This window comes from Chiloscyllium plagiosum, unplaced genomic scaffold (assembly GCF_037043375.1).
Source record: "Chiloscyllium plagiosum isolate Xiang-an unplaced genomic scaffold, Cpla_swu_hap1 HiC_scaffold_48, whole genome shotgun sequence".
Classification (NCBI taxonomy): domain Eukaryota; kingdom Metazoa; phylum Chordata; class Chondrichthyes; order Orectolobiformes; family Hemiscylliidae; genus Chiloscyllium; species Chiloscyllium plagiosum.
The window spans coordinates 54232057-54255766 of NW_028270186.1; the positions used below are offsets into that span (position 1 = coordinate 54232057).

General features: G+C 45.9%; 1 long non-coding RNA gene across 4 annotated transcripts in view; it reads left to right on the top strand.

Moving 5' to 3' along the window:
* The first annotated feature begins 487 nt into the window (after positions 1 to 487).
* Positions 488 to 23710, top strand: part of LOC148135971 (uncharacterized) — a 32680-nt gene continuing 9457 nt past the window's right edge. The window contains exons 1-5 of one of the 4 annotated variants that reach the window (XR_015754798.1): positions 488 to 595; positions 3306 to 3388; positions 5090 to 5181; positions 6056 to 6142; positions 17617 to 17724. This is a non-coding gene — a long non-coding RNA (uncharacterized LOC148135971). The remainder of the gene's footprint in view (positions 596 to 3305; positions 3389 to 5089; positions 5182 to 6055; positions 6143 to 17616; positions 17725 to 23710) is intronic. The other 3 variants (XR_015754799.1, XR_015754800.1, XR_015754801.1) reach the window with 3 other exon arrangements.

A 23710-nucleotide genomic window follows, 5' to 3' on the forward strand; every position in this document is an offset into this window, starting at 1 on the left:
TGCAGGCCTGAGTGAGCGCCGCCATCTTTATTCGGGACGATGACTCACTGGACACGTGCGGAGCCGTCATCTTTGTAGGGTCAAGGTGCAGCCAGGCGCATGTGCAGCCTTTCTCTGTTATAGAGTCATTGTGATCATACCAGCCCATACTGCTCTGATTCACCTCTGGGCTCCCTCATGGCCACTTTGTCAATATCTAGCTTCCTTAGTGTCGAACCATGAGTGTATTTTTGGCCTGTTTACTACTGTATTATGACTTTTATAGACCCTTTGCAAATGAGTTTTTCACTGCGGCCCATCCCCTGACCATGTGCTGCTCGATTATCAGATTACTTTTTTCTTGAATATTTTTGACAGTCAAGAATTCTTTTTTTCAACAAGCAAGTGTATTTTTCTTCCATTTCTGACTATCAAATTCTGCACCATTTTCATTCCCTGTAATCCATTTTGCACTGCATGAAACATCAACTGCGTTTCTCCTTCCACAGATACCAGTGATTAATGCCAAAGCCCTGTTGCCTGTAGAGAGGGTGATGTTTGACTTTCTTGTACAGCTGCAGTTTGTGTGGTGAAGGTGCTCCTACAATGTGGTTGGGTAAGTGGCATTATAGATTATTCATTCAGCAACAATGATGATTTGAAAATAATGTCAAATCAACAACAGTTTGTAATTTTATTATCATGCTTATAATTTCACAAAAATACTATTGAGAACTTTAGACATAAGGCCAGAGATGGAGATATTAGGTCAGGTGACCAAAAGCAGGTTTTGAGGGATGTCTTAAAGGTGGAAAGCAGACCTGTGAGATTTTGGCTGCGAATTTCAGACCATGCTGCTTCAGCAACTGTAGAAACAGCCACACAGATGAAGTAATGAATTAACAAATGGTTGGGAGTCTCAAAGAAAATGGGTTGTCGAGGTCTCAAAGTGTGTGTGGTGCAGGGAGCTAGGGATTATCACAGTCAGGAATTAAATGAAGTGTGAGAAATTTAAATTGAGGGATATTGGCCACATGCTGGTAGGTGAGACTAGATTGGGTTGGGATATCTGGTTGGCATGGACGGGTTGGACCGAAGGGTCTGTTTCCATGCTGTACATCTCTATGACTCTATGGTGTTGCTTATGAATAGGAGACTTTTGATGAATCAACAAGCAGATAGTTGGATGTTCTTGAGATTACAGGGAAGTTGAATGTGGGAAGCTGGCCAGGGAGTGAGTTTGGATAATGAAGTCTAGAGATAACACAATGTGGATGAAAGTATATGAGCTGAGACAAGGGTGAAATCAGCTAGAAATAGTGATCTTGGAGTGGGACTGAGCTATCACCCTCACCTCACCTCTGGGATTCAGCTGGTTGTCAGGTTGTGAATGAGGGCGGTGACACAATCGGGAGCTGAGTGGCCCTGGTGGAGCCTAAAGTGAGTGTCGCTCAGCTGACTGTTGCAGAGCAGCTGCTGCTTGGTAGCCCTGGTGATGACATCTTCCATCACTTTACTGCTGATCGAGTGTGGACTGATAGATGGAAATTGCCTGGGTTGGATTGTCCTGTGTTTTTGTGTTGAACATCCCTGGGCAATGTTTCGCATTTTTGGTAGATGCCAGTGCTGGAGCGGTACATGGCTCGGTGGGTGGCAAGTTCTGGAGCACAAGCCATCAGTATTATTGCCAGAATATTGGCAGGGCCCGTAACCTTTGCACTACTTAACCATTTCTTGATGTTATTCAAACTGAATCGAACTGCTTAAAACTCACATCTGTGATGTTGGAAACCACTGGAGAAGACTGAGATGGAGCATCCCGCTTTGCACGTCTGGCTGAAGATTGCTGCAAATGCTGTCATCTTATCTGGTGCATGGATGTGTGAGGCCCCTCCATCAGTAAAGGTGGGGATATCTGTGATGCTTCCTCCAGTGAGTTGTTTAATTGTCCATCACCGTTCACAACTGGGTGTGGCAGAACTGCAGAGCTCCGATCTGTTCCATTGGATGTTGGATCACTTAGCTCTGTTGCTTGCTGCTGATGCTGTTTGATATGCAGGTAATTCTGTTTGGTAGCTTCACTAGATTAGCACTTCACTTTTAGGTCTGCCTGGTGCTGCTCATGGCATGCCTTCCTTTACTGTCCATTGTGATGGGTGAGAGCAGGATTTACAACCCCATGAGATTACAGATTGTGCTGGAGTACAGTTCTGCTGCTGTTGATGTCCCACAGTACCTTATAGATACCCTGTTTGAGATCCTACATCTCTTTGAAGTCTGTCCCATTTAGAACGGTGATAGTGCCACTCAACACAGCGGAGGTTTTCTCAACTTTAAGGCAAGGCATTGTCTCCAAAAGGAACATGTGATGGTCGTTCTTACCGATAACTGTCATGGCCAGGCGTATCTGCAGCTGGTCAATTCATAACAATGAGATCAAGTATGTTTTTTTCCCTCTTGTTGGTTCCTTCACCACCCGCTGCAGACTCAGTTGAGCAGCTATGTCCTTTAGGACCTGGCCAGCTCAGTCAGTAATTCTGTTGCAGAGCTAGTCTCGATTGTGGACATTGAAATCCTGTACCCAGAGTACGTTTGACACCATTTTGTTGCCTCAGTGCTTCCTCCAAATGGTGTTCAGCACGAAGGAGAACTGATTCATCAGCCAAGGGAGGACAGTACGTGGTAATCAGCAGGAGCCATGAGACTCCCGGGGCGAATCCTCCCTGTCTGTACACCACTGTGCCACCACCTCTGCCTGGTCTGTGCTGCCGGTGGGACAGGACATATCCAGAGATTTTAGGAGAAATTGAAGACTGCAGATGCTGGAGGTCAGAGTCGAGAGTGTGGTGCTGGAAAAGCACACCAGATCAGACTGATGAAGGGCTGAGGCTCAAAACGTCGATGCTCCTGCTCCTCTGATGCTGCCTGACTGTTGTGCTTTTCCAGCACCACACTCTCAATATCTAAGATGGTGATGGTGGTGTCTGGTCATTGTCTGTAAGGGATGATTCCGTGAATATGACTATGTCAGGCTGCTTCTTGATTAGTCTGAGGTACAGCTCTCCACATTTTGGCACCAAAAACTAGATGTTAGTGAGGAGGACGTTGCACCATCGAGAGGGCTGATTCTGTGGTTGTAATTTCTGGTGCCTTGTTAGATGCCACATGGTCCATCCAGTTTCATTCCTGTGTTGAGACTTTGCAGTGATTAGTACAGTGAGTAGCTGGATGGGCTGCTGTCAGGTTGGCAGGATTTTTTTACCATTGACAATGGTTTCATGGAAATCAGGAGATTCCTAATTCCAGTTATTTTTTCGTGAATTCAGATTCCACCATCTGCCAAGACGGGATTCGAACCAGGACTTCAGTCGTTTGTTTTAATATTCTGGATAAAAGCTAAATACATCAGGTTTGTTCACTCATTTTAAATATCACTAACCCTGGATTTGTTTCTTGTAAAACACTGTCCATCATCCTGTCTCCTCTATCCTCCCCTCCAATAACATGAGTGAGGAGCACATGGAGTTTCTCTGTCACCATGACTGAGATAATCCGATCTGCTGCTTCCCTCCCTCCCACTAGCCCACTGAGCCAAACTGCCTCACGTGGTGTTCCTGGTTTTTGTCCTAAACCTACATCGTTCTCCAGTCTCTTGTTAAGCCTTATCAGAGCTCATCTTCACAATTTACCCAAAGCTTGCTAAATCACAGACTTTCCAACACTCTGTCTCCTCCTCCTCCTCACCGATTCACAGATATTGTTCCTTGTTCTGTCTGTCTGTCTTTTCTGGTTATGCCCTTCTCTCCCCTTCTTTGAAAAACTTCCTTTTGACCTCACGGTTTTTGGAAAATCCTGCTCCATTTCCACTCTCTCTTTCCTTTCTGAATTCCTTGCATTTGGTGTCCCTCCAGTATCTATCCTTGCTCTCTCCTGTATCTCACCTACATACTGCCAGGAGTTGACATTGTGAAAAAGCACCATGTTAGGTTTCACATGTACACTGACACTGTCCAGCTCTCCCTCCCCACCATCCCTCTCCATTGTTCCACTGTTACTCAGTTACCAAACTGCTTATCACATTCCCACTACTCGATTAGCTGCAGTTTCCTCCAATGAAACATTGTCACGGTTAAACCCATTGTCTTCAGTTGTTATTCCAAATTCCTTTCTATTAATGCTGAGCCTCTCCCTCTCCCTAGTAACTGTCTGAGGCAGAAATACGTTCTTCACAATATTGCTGTTATATCTGACCCCAAGGTGACCTTCTGATCAGACATCTGCACAATCCCAAACACCAGGAATTCCAATCTCTTAAACATTGTTTGTCTCCTCCTCACCCCAGCTCCATTGCTACTGAAACCCCTTACCCGCCTCTGTGTCGCCTTAAACTTGACGAATCTGAAGTAGAGCCCTTGATTCCGCAACTGACCCGGAATCTGGTTCCAGACTTCCCTCCCAGTATTTACCCTCAGACACATCCATTCAGTATTTATCCTGTCAAACCCCTTAAGAATCCCATCTGTCTCAATGAGATCACCTCTCTTTCTCCAAAATCCAGTGAGTAGAGTCCCAACCTGTTCAGCCTTTATTTAAAAGATAACCTCTCCAAACCAGGGATCATCCCAATGAATCTTCCCTGCTGAAAAATGTGTTGCTAGAAAAGCACAGCAGGAGAATCAATGTTTCGGGCATAAGCCCTTCTTCAGCTTATGCCCAAAACGTTGATTCTCCTTCAGCTTGGATGCTGCCTGACCTGCTGCGCTTTTCCAGCAACACATTTTTCCGCTCTGATCTCCAGCATCTGCAGTCCGCACTTTCTACTAGTGAATCTTCCCTGAAATGCCTCCAATAAAGTGACACATTTCCTTATCTAAAGGGACCAAAACTGCTCACTTTACTCCAGATATGGTGGTCTCACCACCACTTCCTCACGTTACTCTCAGGTATGTACTCCAAACTCTCATACTGAAAACCCTCTAAACAAAACATTCCATTCCCCTTCCTGATGACCTGTTGTAACTATGTACAGTAATCCTGCGAAACGAGGAGGGGATGGTGTGAGTTTCTCACTTGAACTGAGAGTGACAGATTTTATAAACTTGTATTACAGGATATTACAGGTGGACATTCAGATGGTAATCTCAGTAAATGTTCTGCCAAACTCTGAATTACTCAGTACATCAGGACCTGGATATTCGCATTGTGAGTATTGCGTTCCAGATCAATCCCTTTTGCTGCTTAAAAATTCTCCTTTGAATCATCACATTCTCTCAAAAGGTCTCCCCAAGCCATCATGTGTTATGTAATCCTTTTATAATGATGTGATGAGTGTAAGGTTTATTATTCGAATGTGTAATTTTTGTATAAGGATGCCTCAGAGAGGGAGCAGAATATTCTTAAAGGGGAGAGTAACCATTTTGAGGGGAGGCTGTTGTTTATTGGTATCAATGACATAGGAATAGAAGAGTTCACATTGTTGGATCATTCGAATCTCTTGTGGGGTAGAATTGACCTCCATCAGAAGGATGGATTGTACCTGCACTGAAAGGGAAGAGTTGCTAGTGCTATTCAGGGGGCATTAAACCAGTGAAGGAATGTGTGAGGAAGAGCGAAGTCTGACGCTGGTACAGTTCAGAAGTCAAACAGTCAAGGCAGGCAAGGGCAAGGCACAGAATGAGCAGTTACACTGCATTTATTTCAATGTAGGAGGCCCGATAGGTCGGGCAGAGGAGATCAGGGTATGGTTTTGAACATGGCACTGGGATATTACAGCAATTACAGAGGTATGACTTAGGAATGGTTAGGACTAGCAGCTTAATGTTCCAAGGTATAGATGCTATAGCAAGGATAGAAAGGGGGCAACAGAGCAGGGGGGTGAGATGGTTTTGATGAGGGATAACATTATGGCTGGGCTTCAGGAGGATATTCCTGGAAGTACATCCAGGCAAGTTGTGCAGGTGGAACTGAGAAATAAGTAGTCAGCGGGGAATTGAGAAGCAAATTTACTAACAGATCACTTATCTGTAAGAATAGTATGATTGTATACAAGACTTGACCTTTTTTAATTCATTCACAGGATGAGGGTGTCACTGGCTGGGCCTCAAGGGCAGTTAAGATTCAACCATGTTGCTGTGGGTCTGGAGTCACATGTAGGTCAGACCAGGTAAGGATGGCAGATTCCTTCCCTGAAGGATATTAGTGAATCTCATGGGCTTTTTTTTTTTGGCAACAATCAACAATGGATTCATGGTCTTTAATAGATTCTTACTTCCACATTTTTATTGAATTCACATTCCACTGTCTGCTGTGACGGGATCCAAACTCTAGGCCCCAGAACGTTATCTGGTTGTCTGGATTATCCATCTAGCGATAGTATCACTAGACCATTGGGCAGGGTGAGTGACTGAGGTATCAGTGGGGCATCACATCAGTACCAAATATCCCATGGTCTCTGTGGAACATAGAAAGGGCTGGGGAGGGAAATATATCCCTGGTGGTGGGGTCTGACTGTAGGTAGCGGAAATTGCAGAGGTTAATGCGCTGTATCTGGAGATTCGTGGGGTGGCAGGTGAGGACCGGTGGATTATATTCTTATTGTGGTTGGAGGGGTGGGGGGAAGGCGGAGGTACGGGAATGGAGGATATGCATTGGAGGGCATTGTTGATCACGTGGGAGGGAAATGCAGTCCTTGAAATAGGAATCCTTTCTGGGATGTCCTGGAGTAGAATTGCTTCTACTGGGAGCAGATATGGCAGAGGCGGAGGAATTGGGAGTACAGGTTCATGTTTTTACAGGGATATACTCAAGGGAAATCAGATGAGCAAAAAGGGAACATGAAATATCTCTAGGAAATGGTTTAAGTAGAATCCAAAGCGATTCTACAAATATATCAAGGATAAAAGAAAAAACAGACAAAGAATACAACTTCTTAAAGACCAAGAAGGCCATCTGTGGAACAACAGGAGGTGGGAGAGATACTATGCTACTCTTTTCTGGAGAGTTTGGAGAACTTGATAGTTAACAACAGTGATAACTTGAAAAGTGTCCATGTTACAGAGGAGGTGGTACTGGATGTCTTAAATGGCATCAAGGTGGATAAATCCCTGGGTCCTGATCAGGTGTATCCCAGAAATTTGTGGAAAGCTAGGAAAGCAGTGCCCCTCCCTGAGGTATTTATATCATCGTTTGTGACAGGTGAGGTGCTGGAAGACAGGTGTTGTTATTTTAAAAAGGTGGTAAGGAAAGGCCAGGGAACAAGAGAACAGGCAGCCTGAAGTCAGTGGTAGGCAAGTTATTGGAAGGGATTCTGAGGGATAGGATTTACATGTATTTGGAAAGACCAGGAAAGATTAAGGATAGTCAACATGACTTTGTGTGAGTAATTCTCTCTTTCTAACTTGATTGAGTTTTTTTTGAAGATGTGACAAAGATGATTGATGAAGGCAGACTGTGGACGTTGTCTATGTGGACACTGAACGATGTTCCACAAAGCAGACTGGTTAGCAAGGTTAGATAACATGGAATGTTGGGAGAACTAGCCATTTGGATACAAAACTGGCTTGAAGGTAGGAGGCAGAGGGTGGTGATGGAGGGTTGCTTTGCGACTGGAGGCGTATGAGCAGCAGTATGCTGCAGGAATGGATATTCGGTCCTCAAATAAATGACTTGGATGTGAATATATGAGATATAGTCAGTGGGTTTACAGAAGACACCAAAATTGGAGGTGTAGTGGACAGCGAAGAAGGTTAGTTCAGAATACAACAGGATCTTGTTCAGATGGAACGAAAAATGGCAGACTGAGTTCAATTTAGATAAATGTGAGCTATTGTATTTTGGAAAGGCAAATCAGGGCAGGACTTATACACGTAATGGTAAAGTCCTTCGCAGTATTGCTGAACAAAGAGACCATGGCGTTCAGATTCATTGTTCATTGAAAGTAGAGTCGCAGATAGGCAGACTAGTGAAGGTGGTGTTTGGTATGCGTATATTTATTGGTCGATGCATTGAATACAGAAGCTGGGACATCATATTGTGGCTGGACAGGACATTGATTAAGCCATTTCAGGAATTCTGTTTTAATTCAAAATCCCCTGTTCTGGGAAGGATGTTCTGAATCTTGAAAGAGTTCAGACAAGATTGACAAAGACTTTGCCAGGGTTGGAGGATTTGGGCAACAGGGAGAGGCTGGGGGTAATTTCCCTGAAGAGTCAAAGACGGAGGTGACTTTATGGAGATTTATAAATCGTGAGGGGCATGGATACGGTGAACAGCCGGGGTCTTCCCCCCCCCCCCCCCCCCCCCCCCCCCGCCAGGTGAGGTGGGTCCAAAACAAGAGCACATGGGCTTAAGTTGAGAGGGCAAAGATTTAAAAGGGATCTAAGGGGCAACGTTTTCAAGCTGAGTGTGGTGTGTGTGTGGAATGAGCTGCCAGATGAAGAAGTGGAGGCTGATACCATTACAACATTTGAAAGGCATCCGTGAATGGGATGGGTTTTGAGGGATAGGGCCCAATAGCTGGCAAATGGGACTCCAGTAGTTTAGGATTCCGAGTCGGCATGAACGAATTGGACCGAAGGTCTGTTTCTGTGCCGTCCATCTCTATGACACTAATAAATTAAGATGCGTTCCTCCTTTGTGGAGAGCTAGCAGAAGCACAAATAATTGTCCTTGGAGCTGAGACGGTTAAGCAGTGATTTGGACCAGGTGCAGATTTGTTTCCAAACAATTAATTTGCAGAGAGAGAGGAATTGTTAGCACGATCACAATTTTTCGTAACTACTTTCAGGTAACTGGCAAATAATGCAGAGTGAAAATGGGAACATTATTTCACTCAGTAAGTTCTGCGCACCTGGAATAGGCTGAACGGCAGCTGGACACAGATTCAGCAGGTGTTCTCAAACAGATTTATAATTTTACTTTTTAAGGAAGGACTTAGTGGGCTTTGGGCAAGTGAGAGGGGAGTTGGGACAGATTTGCAGCATCTCCAGAGGGAGAGAGTACAGCCCCAATGGGCTGAATAGCCCCCAGCCCCTGTGCTCTGTGATACTGCCCCATTCACTGTGAATGATGAAACTCATCACAGGGAAGAGAGAGAGGATCCCACCACTTACCTCACAATGGGGCCCGGCTGATTGATCTCAAACAAGTACACTGTTTCGGAAAACGTCGGAGGTCACACTCTCAGGGGCATATCGCACTGACAAGCAAGGTACTGGTACAGAGACTGGCTCCAGTGTAATGTGAGGTATATGAGGTTCCTGGTCATCGATGGTGATAGGGGATTCTCTGGTATAGGGCACAGACTGCCGTTTCTGCAGCTGACAGTGAGACATCAGAATGGGTGGTACCTCCCTGGTGCCAGGGACAAGGATGTCTCGGAGAGGGAGCAGAGTATTCTCAAAAGGGAGTATGATCAGTGGGAGCTCATTGTACATTAGTACCAATGACATCGGAAGAGGAAAGGATGAGGTCCTGACGAGAGAATATAGCAAATTATCCTGGAGGATAAAAAGTAGGTCTTCGTGGGTAGTAATATCTGGATTACTCTTTGTGCCGCATGCTAGTGAGAGTAGGAACAGCAGGATAGAGCAGATGAATGTGTGGCTAAGGATCTGGTGCAGGGAGAAGGATTGCTATGTTTGGATCATTGGAATCTCTGCTGGGGTAGAATTGACGTGCATAAGAAGGATGGATTGTACCTGAATTGGAAGGTGTCTAATATCCAGGCAGGGAGATTTGCTAGTCCTACTCAGGAGGCATTAAACCAGTGAGGGAGTGGGGGTAAACCTAAAGAGATAGTGAGAGAAGAGGTATTCTGAGGCTGGTACAGTTGAGAAGTTAGACAGTCAAGGCAGGCAAGGGCAAGGCACAGAACGAGGTGGGACAGAGCAGTTTTACTGCATTTATTTCAGTGCAAGAGGCCCGACAGGGAAGGCAGATGAGCTGAGGATTTGGTTTTGAACATGGGACTTGGATATCATGGATATTACAGAAACGTGGCTCAGTGATGGATGGGTATAGATGCAATGGGAAGGATAGAAAGGGGGACGAGAGGAGGAAAAATGGCATTTTGGATTAGGGATACCTTTATGGTTATGCTCAGGGTGGATATTATTGGGAGTATTTCCAGTGAAGTTATTTGGATGGAACTGGGAAATAAGGAAGGGATGATCACCTTGTTGTGGTTGTCTGCTTGGGTTTCGTCTGGTTGCTCGGGTTTCCTCCCACAGTCCAAAGATGTGTCGGATGGGTGGGTTATCCAGGCTGAATTGCCCATAGTGTTCAGGGGTGTGCTGGCCAGGTGGATTGCTCATTGGAATTGCAACGTTATAGGGGTAGGGTAGAAGGTTCTGATATTCAGTGTGGATGTGATGGGCTGAATGGCCCGCTTCCACGCTGTCTGGATTCTCTGATAATTCTACTAGCTTTAAAATAGTTACAGAAAATAATAGACTAGATCTAATAGGTAGCCTTCTAAATTGGACAATTTCGATGGCACAAGGTAAGAACTTGCAAAGTTTGTTTGCGGGAGGTTATTTCCAGGGAAAGGGATGGCTGGAAAGGGGGAACATAAGAACATAAGGAAGAGGAGCAGGAGTAAGCAATCTGGCCCCTCAAGCCTGCTCTGCCATTCAGTAAGACCAGGGCTGATCTTTTCATGGCCTCAGCTCCACTTTCCTGCTCTTACTTGTAACCCTTAATTGCTTTCCTGTTCTGAAATCTACCTTTTGCCTTAAAGACATTCAAGATGAAAGCCTCAGCTGCTTTACTCAGCAGCAAATTCCACAGATTCACAACCCTTTAGCTGCAGACGTTCCTCCTGAACTCAGTCCTAAATCTCTCCACATACACTAACCCTCTCAACTCCAGGCCCAAACTAGTGACCCTCATCTGCACTCCCTCCAGTGCCAGTACATCCTTGCAGAAGTAAGGAGACCAAACCTGTACACAGTACTCCAGGTGTGACCTCACCAGCACCCGATGCATTTTTTTTAGAATAAGTGGCATCACGTTTGCAGCTTGCCAATCTGTCGGAACTGTCCCAGAGTCGAACAAATTTTAGTGAATAATCACAAGAGCATTTGCTATTTCCCCCCCCCCCCCCCTCACCCCCCCCCTCCCCCCCCCCCCCCCCCATCTCTGGGATGCATTCTATCAGGGCCAGGAGACCCATCCATCTTTGGGCTCTTAGCTTTTTCAACAGTACCTCTTTACTGAGAATGATTGATTGTTTTGATGTCCACATCTGCCAATGCCTCCATAGGCCTGTGATAATGTGAGTACAGACACAGTATTTTCCTGTTAAGGCCAAGGCTGGTAGGTGTAGAGAATGCTGCATGACTAGAGAAATTGAGACTCTGGTCAAGAAAATGAAGGAGGGATATGGCAGGTATGGAGAGCTGTGTTTGTGTGACTCCCTAGAGGAGTATATTCTCGGGAAACCAGGAGAGCAAAAAGAGGACATGAGATAGCTTGGGAAATTGGTTTCAGGAGAATCCAAAGAGATTCGACAAATATACTATGGACAAAAGAGTAACCAGGCAGAGAATAGCAACCCTCAAAAATCAGTTAGGCTGTCTATGGAACCGCAGGCGGTGGGAGAGATTCTGTAAATATTTCACATCAGTTTTTACTGAAAAATGATATGGAAGCTAGAGAGTTTGGAGAAATAAACAGTGATAACATGGCAATTGTTCATATTATAGTGGAGGAGGTACTGGATGTCTTAAAAAGCAGAAAGGTGGATAAATCCCAGGAATCTGAGCAGGTGTATCCCAGAACTTTGTGGGAAGCCAGGGAAGTGATTGCTGGGCCCCTCGCTGAGATATTTGTATCATCGATTACCACAGACAAGGTGCTGGAAGATGGGTGCCATTATTTGAGAAAGTTAAAAATCACACACCAGGTTATAGTCAAACAGGTTTATTTGGAAGTGTGCTTCCAATTAAACCGATTGGACTATAACCTGGTGTTGTGTGATTTCTAACTTTGTACACCCCAGTCCAACACAGGCATCTCCAAATCATTATTTGAGAAAGTTAGTAAGGAAAAGCCAGGGAACTATAGACCGGTGAGCCTGAAGTCAGTGGCAGGCAAGTTGTTGGAAGGGATTCTCAGGGACAGAATTTACATGTCATTGGAAAGGCAAGAAAAGATTAGGGATAGTCAGCATGGCTTTGTGCATGGAAGTCATTAACTTGGACTTGAGAAAGACACAAGGTTCCACATAACAGACTGGTTAGCAAGTTCAACACCATAGAATACAGGCGGAACTAGCTATTTGGATACAAAATTGGCTGGAAGATCAAAGAGTCATAGATGTACAACACAGAAGCAGAGACCCTTCGGTCCAACCAGTACATGCTGACCAGATATCCCAACGCAATGTAGTCCCACCTGCCTGCACCCGGCCCATATCCTTCCTATTCATATACCCATCAAGATGCCTTATAAATGTTGCATTCGTCCAACCTCCACCACTTCCTCTGGCAGCTCATTCCATACACGTACCACCCTCTGTGAAAACGTTGCCCCACAAGTCTCTTTAAAGTCTTTCCCTTCTCACCCTAAACTTATGCCCTGTAGTGCTGGGATCCACCACCCCAGGGAAGAGACTTTGTCTATTTATCCTGTCCATGCCCCTCATGATTTTATATACCTCTATAAGCTCACCTCTCAGCTTCCGACGCTCCAGGGAAAATAGCCCCAGTCTAGTCAAAATCTATTCAACCCCCAGCTGAGCGCAAATCCTCCAATCCTGGTAACTTTCTTGTAAATCTTTTCTGAACCCTTTCAAGTTTCACAACAGCCTTCCGATAGGAAGGAGACCAGATTTGTACGCAATATTCCAATAGTGGCCTCACCAATGCCCTGTACAGCCGCAACATGACCTCCCAACTCCTATACTTCATGTTCTAACCATATGCCGCCTTCACTATCCTATCTACCTGTGGCTACACTTTCAAGGAGCTATGAACCCGCACTCCAAGGTCTCTTTGTTCAGTAACACTCCTCAGGACATTACCATTAAGTGTATAAGTCCTGCTAAGATTTGATTTCCCCAAATGCCACTCCTCAGCTCATTCACTCATCTGATCAAGATCCCGTTGTACTCTGAGGTAATTGTTTTCACTGTCCACTACACCTCCAACTTTGGTGTCATCTCACTAACTATGCCTGCTATGTTCACATCCAAGTCATTCATATAAATGACGAAAAGTAGTGGATCCAGCACCGACCCTTGTGGCACTCCACTGGTCACAGGCCTCCAGTCTGAAAATCAATCCTCCACCACCACCCTCTGTCTTCTGCCTTTGAGCGAGTTCTGGATCCCAATTGGCTAGTTCTCCCTGTATTCCATGAGCTCTAACCTTGCTGAGCAGTCAGTGTCTTGGTGGAGGGTGCTTTTAGGACTGGAAGCCTGTGGTGAGCAAAATGCTGTCAGGCTGGGTGCTGGGTCCACTGCTTTTTGTCATTTATATCAATGATTGCCATGTGAATATAGGAGCTATGGTTAGTAAGTTTACATTAGACACCAAAATTTGAGGTGCAGTGGACAGTAAAGTTACTTCAGAGTACAATGAGACTCCGATCAAATGGGCTGAGGAGTGGCAGATGAAGTTTAATTTTGATAACTGTGAGGTTCTGCATTTTGGAAAAGCAAATCAGGGCCGGACTTCTACACTTAATGGGAAGGTCCTGGGCAGTGTTGCTGAACTAAGAGATCTTGGAGTACAGGTTCATAATTCCTTGAAAGTGGAATCATAGGCAGGGTAGTGAAGAAGGTGTTTAGTATTCTTGCCTTTATCGGTCAGTGTATTGAGTACAGGAGTTGTGATGTCATTTTGCGGCTGTACAGGACATTGATTCAGTCACTTCTGGAATTCTGCTTTCAGTCCTGGTCTCCCCACTATCGGAATGATATTGTGAAACTTGAAAGGATTCAGAAAAGATGTGCAAAGATGTTTCCAGGGTTGAGAGATTGAGCTATAGGGAGAGGCTGAATAGGCTGAGGCTGTTTTCACTGGAGAATCGGATGCTGAGGGGTGACCATAGAGGTTGATAAAATCGTGAGGGGCATGGATAAGGTAAACAGCTCGGGTCTTATTCCTGTTTAGGTGAGTCCAAAACTAGAAAGCACAGGCGTGAGGGAAAAGATTGAAAAGGGATATTAGGGGCAGAGTTTCAAGCTGAACGTGATACGAGTATGGAATAAGCTGCCAGAGAAAGTGTGGACGCTGGTATAGTTACAACATTTTAAATTGATCTCATTGGATATGTGATTGGGAAAGGTTTAGAAGGTTATGGGCCAAGTGCTGGCATATGGGACGAGATTAATTTAGGATATCTGGTCGGCATGGACAATTTGGACTGAAGGGTTTGTTTCTGTGTTGTACATCTCTACGACACTAATAAATTAAAATTAAGATGGGTTTCTCTTTTATGGAGAGTTAGCAGAAGGTCAGACAATTCTCCTTGGAGCTGGGAAGGTTAAGCAGTGATTTCGACCAGTAGTTGATATGTTTCCAGGGTATTTCATTTATAGAGAGACAGAGTGAGAACTTTTTAACGTCACAATTTTTAGTAACTACTTTCAGGTAACTGGCAAATTATGCAGGTTAAAAATGTGAAGATTATTTTACTCACTAAGTTCTGAGCATCTGGAACAGTTTGAAAGACCGCTGAATGCAGATTCAGTAGCTATTGTCAAAACAAATTTGAAATTTAACTTTTTAAGGAAGGATTTGGAAGGCTATGTCCAAATGGGAGGTGAGTTGGAACTGACTGGCACTATCTCCAGAGGGAGAGAGTACAGCCCCAATGGGCTGAATAGCTCCCAGCCCCTGTGCTCTGTGATGCTGCCTCATTCACTGTGAATGATGAAGCTCATCACAGGGCAGAGCCGTAGAGTGTACAGCATGAAAATAAACCCTTTGGTTAAACTGGTCCATGCTGACCAGATATCCCAACCTAATCTAAGTCCCATTTGCCAACACTTGGCACATACACCCTTCCTATTCATATACCCATCCAGATGCCAAATGGTATAATTGTACCAACATCCTCCACTTCCCGACAGAAGATTCCATACACGCACCAACCTCGGTGGGAAAAAAAATTGCCCCTCTGATCCATTTTAAATTCTTCCCCTCTCATCTTAAACCTATGCCCTCTCATTCTGGACTCCCCGACCCCAGGGAAACGACCTTGTCTATTTATCCTACCCATGCCCCTCCTGATTTTATAAACCTCTGTGAGGTCACCCCTCAGCCTCTGATGCACCTGGGAGGATCCCACCACTCAGGTCACAATGGGGCCTGGCTGACTGACACAGCTTCAGACCAATAGGAGAGTTGGCGTGATCCTCCAGCCAATGGGAGTGAATGAGGGGTGGGTCCAGCAGGCCAACACATGACCATCAGCTTTGCAGGCGCAGTGTCACTGTGAGGGGGAACTGAATGTGAAGGAGTGGGAGAGACAGCAGAGACTGGGAGAGAGATGGAGGTGGTGTGGACTGGGAAGGTTGATAAACACTGTTTCAGTCTGCTAGAGCTGAATTAGATACTCCGGGTAAATTGAAAGAACTGTGGATGCTGTAAATCACACATAACAACTGAAAGTACTGGAAAATCTCAGCAGATTGTAGGGTTCCCGACTGGGAGATGAGGTGTTGTTCTTCCAGCTTGTGGTGCTGGAAAAGCACAGAAGGTCAGGCAGCATCCAAGGAGCAGGAGAATTGACATATTGGGCATGAAAGCACTTCATCAGAAATGTGGGAGGTGGGAGAAGAGGGCTGAGAGATAAATAGGGAGGGGTGTTTGGGGTTGGGGGGAAGGGAGCTACGAAGAGACTAGATAGATGTAGATGGGGTAGTGGTGAGAGGGTGGAATGGATAATTGGGAAGGAAGATGGACAGGTGGGACAGTTCAGGAGGCCAGTGCCGAGTTGGAGGGTTGAATCTGTGATAAGGTGGGGGAGAGGAGATGAGGAAACCTTGATGCCGTGTGGTTGAAAGGTTCCAAGGTCGAGGATGAGGTGTTCTTCCTCCAGGCGTGGGGTGGCTTGGATTTGGGGGTGGAGGACACCCAGGACTTGCATGTCCTTGGCAGCGTGGCGGCGGAGGGGATGTAGCTGAAGTGGTCGGCCACAGGGCGGTGGGGTTGGTTGGTGCATGTGTCCCAGAAATATTCCCTGAAATATTCCACAAGTTGGCATCCTGACTCCCCAGTGTAGAGGAGACCACATTGAGAGCAAAGGACACAATAGTTGAGGTGTTTGGGTGGGCAGGGAAATTTCTGCTGGATGTGGGAGGATCCTTTGGTGCCTTGGATGGAGGTGTGGGCACAGGTTTTACACTACTTGCAGTGGCAAGCAAAGGTGCTGGGAGTGGAGGATGGGTTGGTGGGGAGCGTGGACCTAACGAGGAAGTCACAGAGGGAATGGTCTCTGTGGAATGCTGAAAGGGGAGGGGAGGGAAACATATTTCTGGTGGGGTCTGATTGTAGGTGGTGGAAATGGCAGAGGATGATGTGTTGTATCTGGGTGGAAGGTGAGGAGTGGGGGGGAATCCCATCCTTGTTGGGTTTGGAAGGGTGGGGTTCAAAGGCAGTGATGTGAGAAGCGGAGGAGATACACTGGAAGGCATTGTTGACCACATGGGAGGGGAAATTGCAGTCCTTGAAATAGGAGACCATTTGGTATGTTCTGGAGTGTTCTGCCAGCTTGTATCAAGCTTCACTGGAACACCGCAGTAAGCATGAGACAGAGATGTTGGACAGGGAACAGTCTTGTGTGTTAAAGTGACAGGCAACTTGAAGCTCCGGGACCTTTTTGCAGCCACAATGTAACTCATCAGTCACCATTTCCACCACCGCCACTCAGATGCTACCAGGATCCTGTCTCCTCCACTAACAGCTTTCCACCCTCCCACCAGATCGTTATTCACTCCTTTGTCTTTCCAAATGTTCCTGTCTCTCTTTGCACTCTATCCCCACCTATTATTTACCCTTTAACCCCTATCTCCTGTAGTCCAAAGATGTGCAGGTTCAGTGAATTGGCCCAGCTAAATTTCCCGTAGTGTTCAGGGATGTGCATTAGTCCGGGGAAATGGAGAGTAATAGGGAGGGGAATGGGTCTGAGTGAGATGAACTTCGGAAGGTGGGTGTGTAATTGTTGGGCCGAAGAGCCCGTTTCCACGCTATAGGGATTCTACTTTTCCCAGCTGTTTTCGGTTCTGATGAAAGGTCACAGAACCCGTGATGACCCTTGGTGTTTGCAGGAGGCGGAAAGGGGAGAGTGGCAGCAGAAACCGGATGAGATGTATCAGTGTAGACTGGGAGGGTTTAGTCATACTCTGTGCAGGTCGTTAATCTGAATTAGAAAATCCTGGTCCCACATTTGCAGCAAAGGGGAAGATGGCTTGGGCCTCATGCAGTGAGAGGTCCTGGGTTATGGCCGCCATCTTTATTTGGGGCAAGGTACAGCAAGGCGCATGCACATGTCCTCTTTTGGGGGGGGGGGGAGCGGGGTGATTTCAAGAGGAGTGTTTACACATCAAACACATACCAAGAGAAGTGTTCGCCTTCACTATTCATCTTGCACTGATTGTGAGCTTTGTTTTGCGAATTCATTTTCTAGGATATTAATTGAGAATAATTGAGACTGGGATCTCAAAAACAAGTTTCTACAGTCAGCGGAGTCATCAGGATCTGAATATCATTGGCATTTAACTATGGAACGAGAAAGGTTTGTTCAGTCTGGGAAAATATCACCAATAGTTTTGTCAAGCAAAAAGCAGAAAGATGTTCAAGTTCATGGTCAGATCACCCTTTGGGTATGTGTTCAATTCTTGGCCCTGCAGCTGTGGAAGGAGGTATTGGCCTGAGAGAGAGCACAGATTTATCCAAATGCCAGATTTAGTCCCAGTCACCCACTTCATGATGTTAACTGTAAACTCCCTACTTCCAATTCCCTGCAAGCTTCTCATTGAATTTCCTTGTGGACTCAAATTCCAGCACCATTTCAGGTGGAACATTCCAGATTCTGACAACATAGAAGAATACAGCGCAGTACAGGCCCTTGGGCCCTCGATGTTGCGCCGATCCAAGCCCACCTAAACTACACTAACCCACTATCCTCCATATACCTATCCAATGCCCTCTTAAATGCCCATAAAGAGGGAGAGTCCACCACTGTTACTGGCAGGGCATTCCATGAACTAACGACTCGCTGAGTGAAGAACCTACCCCTAACATCAGTCCTATATCTACCCCCCCTTAATTTAAAGCTATGCCCCCTTGTAATACCCGACTCAATACGCGGGAAAAGGTTCATACTGTCGACCCTATCTAACCCCCTAATCATCTTGTACACCTCAATCAAGTCACCCCTAAACCTTCTTTTCTCTAGTGAAAACAGCCCCAAGTGCCTCAGTCTTTCCTCATACGATTTTCCTTCCATACCAGGCAACATCCTGGTAAACCTCCTCTGCACCCGTTCCAATGCCTCCACATCCTTCCTATAGTATGGCGACCAAAACTGCACACAATATTCCAGATGCGGCCGTACCAGAGTCTTATACAACTGCATCATGACCTCAGGACTCCGGAACTCAATTCCTCTACCAATAAAAGCCAGTACGCCATATGCCTTCCTCACCGCACTATTTACCTGGGTGGCAACTTTCAGAGATCTGTGTACATGGACACCAAGATCCCTCTGCTCATCCACACTACCAAGTATCCGACCATTAGCCCAGTACCCCATCTTTTTGTTATTCTTCCCAAAGTGAATCACCTCGCACTTAGCTACATTGAATTCCATCTGCCACCTTTCTGCCCAGCTCTGCAGCTTCTCTATATCCTGCTGTAACCTGCCACATGCTTCCTCACTGTCAACAACTCCTCCGACTTTCGTGTCATCCGCAAACTTGCTCACCCAACCTTCTAACCCCTCTTCCAGGTCATTTATAAAAATGACAAACAGCAATGGTCCCAAAACAGATCCTTGCGGAACACCGCTAGTGACGGCACTCCATGAAGAAACTTTGCCATCAACTACTACCCTCTGTCTTCTTCCATCCAGCCAATTCCTAATCCAAACCTCCAACTCACCCTCAATGCCATATCTCCGTATTTTCTGCAGTAGCCTACCATGGGGAACCTTATCAAACGCCTTACTAAAATCCATATATACCACATCTACCGCTTTCCCCTCATCAACCTCCTTCGTCACATTTTCAAAGAATTCGATAAGGTTTGTGAGGCACGACCTGCCCTTCACAAAACCATGCTGACTATCCTTGATCACATTATTCCTATCTAGATGTGCATAAATCCTATCCCTTACAATTCTCTCTAAGACTTTGCCCACAACAGAAGTGAGACTCACCGGCCTATAGTTACTAGGGCTATCCCTACTCCCCTTTTTGAACAAGGGAACCACATTTGCTATCCTCCAGTCTTCTGGGACTACTCCTGTAGACAAAGAGGACATAAAAATCAAGGCCAATGGCTCTGCAATCTCCTCCCTTGCAACTGTCTGTTCATCCAGAAACTGCTGAAGTCCATGTTGACTCTGGGGTTACAAAGGGCTGAACTGAAAGATGAGATGCTGTTCCTGAGCTCCCATTGAGATGCGTTAGAACAGTACAGGAGGCTGAGGGCAGTGTAGGTATGAGCAGACATTGAAAATGACAGGGCTGTACTGAGAGTGCTGCTTGGCTCAATGAGAGTGTTTTGGAGTTGGGTGTAAACAGAGTGAGGTGAGACTGGGAGAAGGTGAAGCTGAAACTCAAGTTTAGTTCAGGCCATTCAGTAATTCACGTGGTCCCAATGGGAACAGCCAATTTCTCAGTGATACCTGCGGAGTATTTAAGTTTTTAAAGTATGACATATCTGCTGAAGTAAAGGTTTTTTTTTATTATAATGTACATGTTTGAAGTGAAGGAAGGTTGCTCACTCGTTTAAATTTTCTTAATGGGAGTAACGAGATGAATGTAGAGAGATGTTGTGATAGGAGACCTCAGACCCGTGGTGTGGTCCTCTTGTACAATGTGGGAAATAAGGGACGCTTCCAGTGTGCCTGGCGGCTATGTGTGCTGCAAGTGTGTCCATCTGCAGTTACTGGGAAACTGCTTTTCAGACCTGGAGCTGTGAGTGGACTCACTGTGGAGCGTCTGAGAATGTTATGGACAGCATGTTTAGTGAGTTAGTCACACTGCAGGTGAGGGCTACACAGGCAAAAAGGGAATGGATGACCATCAGATCAAGTAAGAGGCTCAGGAAGGGGGTGCAGGAGTCCCCAGTGGTCATCCCCTTCTCATACAGATACTGTATCCCGCTTGGGATTCTGTAAGGGCGGGAATGGGTGGGGTAGCTTCTCGGGAAATCAGCACTAGCTAGGGTCATGCCACCACAGAGAGCTACGCTGCAAATAGCGGGAGGAAAGAGAGGAAACACGGCTATAGTGACAGGGGATTCAATGCTCAGGGTTAGGGCGGGCACTGCTGTGACCACAGGCATGAATCCAGGATGGTATGTTACCTCCATAAAGCTACGATCCGCAATATCATGGAGCGGCTGCAGGACTTTCTGGAGCTGGAAGTTAAACAGCCCGTGGTGGTGGAACACACAGATACCAACAACATCGCTAAACAGAGGGATGAGGGCCGGAAAGCGAGACATAGGGAGAGCAGAGATGCATTAAAATGTAGCTCCTGAAATGTAATAAGGTCAGACTTACTCCCAGTGCCATGTGCTACTGAGAGCAGGAATAAGAGGGTAGATCAGCTGGATGTGTGGCTGGGGAAATGGTGTACCAGAGAAAGGTTTAGATTCTTCAGGCACTGGGACTGTTTCTGGGTGGGACCTATACCAGCCTGACCGGTTACCCCTGGGCAGAGCTGAGACAAATCTGATGGGGGCTTTTGCAGTTCCATTGGTGAGGTTTTAACTAGTCTGGCAGGGGGTTGGGAAATCAAGTGTCGGCTTAGATGGGTCAGATTCGGGTCAGGGAATGGGAGGTAGAATATTAGTGATGTAGTCAGCAGCTCAGAAAGCCAAAGAAAAGGAGGATTAAACGAGGATTGAGTCCCTCTTCAGCCATCAGTCCTGCCATCTCAGAAATGTGAGTCAACAAAATATGGAGCTGTATACATGTCTATGACTCTATGTGCTTCAGCAAAATGGTGGAAATCTACAATAAGAACATAAATTGCTGGACATCCTCAGCAAGTCTGTCAGCATCTGAAATGGTGACAGATGCAGGAAACATTGCAGCCTTGAAGAAGTGTTTAGATGATCACACCAAGATGTTACACGGAGTGCCAGAACGTGGGACTAGAATAAATAGGCGCTTGATGACCAGCATGGATACGATGGGGATGGAAAGTTGATGTTTCGGGTCAGGACTATTCATCCGGACTGACAAACTGTCCTGACCAAAACATCAACTTTCCTGCCCCTCTGATGCTGCTTGACCTGCTGCACTTCCCCAGATCCACATTGTATAAACTCTGACTTCCAGCATCTGCAGCCCTTAACTATCTACACATCCCAGGACTCAGGCTGGTGACCCTCCTTTACTCTCTCTCAGTAACCAGGAGAGCCTTCCTTGGGAAAGGGGAACAAGGGTACACACAGTACTCCAGGTGTGGTCTCACCAAGGCCCTTCCAGAAAGGGATCCCTACTCCGGTACTCGAATCCTCTCACTAGGAAGGTTACACATCATTTACATTCTCCACTGCTTCCCACTCCTGCCTGCTTCTGAAAAGAGGGAATCTCAGAGAAACACGCAATAAAATGGGGTCAGAGTCTCTGGTATAAAACTGTTGAACACAATGCCCCCATCTTCTCCATACCGGTCATCAAGCACACATGCCTGGTGTGATCATCGAAACACTTCTTCAAGGCTGCAATGTTTCCTACATCTGTCACCATTTCAGATGCTGCCAGACCTGCTGAGGATCTCCAGCACTTTGTTTTCTCTGTTGTAGAGTACTGAAAGGGGGAATTTGTAGTTGAGAAATACACATTGAACTTCATGTTCAGTTTTGATAGTCACTGGATCTGTGCCGATCTGGATATCATTGGCCTTTTCATCTGGAAGGAAAGGTGTGCATTCTGTCCAGAGACGAATATTTCAAATGTCAGTGTGGCTGGAAAAAGTACTGAGACAGCAAAGTCCGTGTTAGTGTGATGACTGTAGAGAGAGATTTCATTTGGTTTTTGAAAGTCTAAAAAATCATGGCACATTTCCCAGGAGCAGTTAAACCCCAGATTGGTTAATTGTCCTCATACAAAACCATGAAACCAGAAAGACAAAAGGATTCCTGCATCATGGAAAAAGCTATGAAAATGGGATTGTTGTAAAGGAGTGAATTATCGATCATGGATTGCAATCCATTGGTGTTGTCACGTCGGTTCCAATGCCGTGGGGAAAACGCGTGAAATGTGATGGATGCAGTGTAGGTTTCAGTTATTAAACTGGAAAAGGTGCAGAAGAAATTTACAAGAATAATGCCAGGTCTCGGGTCTGAGTTATAGGGAGAGGTTGGATAAGCGAGGACTTTTTTGTTTAGAGCAGAGGAAACCGAGGGGGAATATATTAAAGAAGTGTATGAGATCATGAGAGGCCTGGGTAAGGTGAATGCACTCAGTCTTTTTCCCAGGGAACTAAGGACTGGAGGGTATCAGTTTAAGGTTAGAGGAGAAAGAATAAAAGGGAACCTGAGGGGCAACTGTTCTACACAGAGGGTGGAATGTGTACAGACTGAGCTGCCAGTGGAAGTGGTTGAGGCGGGTCTGTTAACAACATGTAAAAGACATTTGGACAAATACATGGATAGGAAAGTTTCAGAAGCAGATGAGCCAAGTGCAGGGAAATGGGGTTAGCGTGGATGGACATTCTGATCGGCATGGGCCAGTTTGGGCCAAAGGGCCTGTCTCTGCTGTAGGATTCTATGACTAGGTGCATTTGCTATTTCTCCCCCTAACTCTGTTGGTATCTTGGGATGTATTCTATCAGGGCAAAGAGACTTGTCTACCTTTAGCTCCATTAGCTTGCCCAGCTCTAACTCTTTCATGATAACGGTTATTTATAGGTCCTCACCTTCCTCAGTCTCCTTATCAATTACCGGCATGTTCTTCGTATCCTCCACTGTGAAGACTGACTACTGTGTACTCATATTCCTGAACCCTGCTGGGTAGGAATAACTGGGCACAGAACTCTGAGAGGTCTTCTTTAGAGTCTTTATTGATGAGACATGGTAGTTACGTGCAAAATGCCTTCAGACAACATCAGGTAACTCCCCGCCTGTCCGGTGTACGCCTCCCATTTTTCTACCTTTGTGGTTTGTGACTTTGAATAGAGACTACTCTCAGGATTATCTCCATGGCAACAGCAGTTAAAAAGTCTTGTTCAGTTCAGCACTTTGTGGTTAAACCATACACCCCTCCCCCACACCCCTGTGGCTCAGTCAGGTATCTGACAGGCAGTTCAGTTTCAGTGGGGCTGTCTGTCAGGATTCTGATGTGGAGGAGCCAGGGTTGGGGTGGGATGGACAAAGTTAAAAACCACACAACACCAGGTTATAGTCCAACAGGTTTATTTGGAAATACAAGTTTTTGGAGTGTGCTGTGATTTTTAACTTGATCAGGATTATCTCTATGGTAACAGTTAAGTGCTTCAACAATTACAGAGGCCATATGTTCCCCACACAATAGGTTCCCC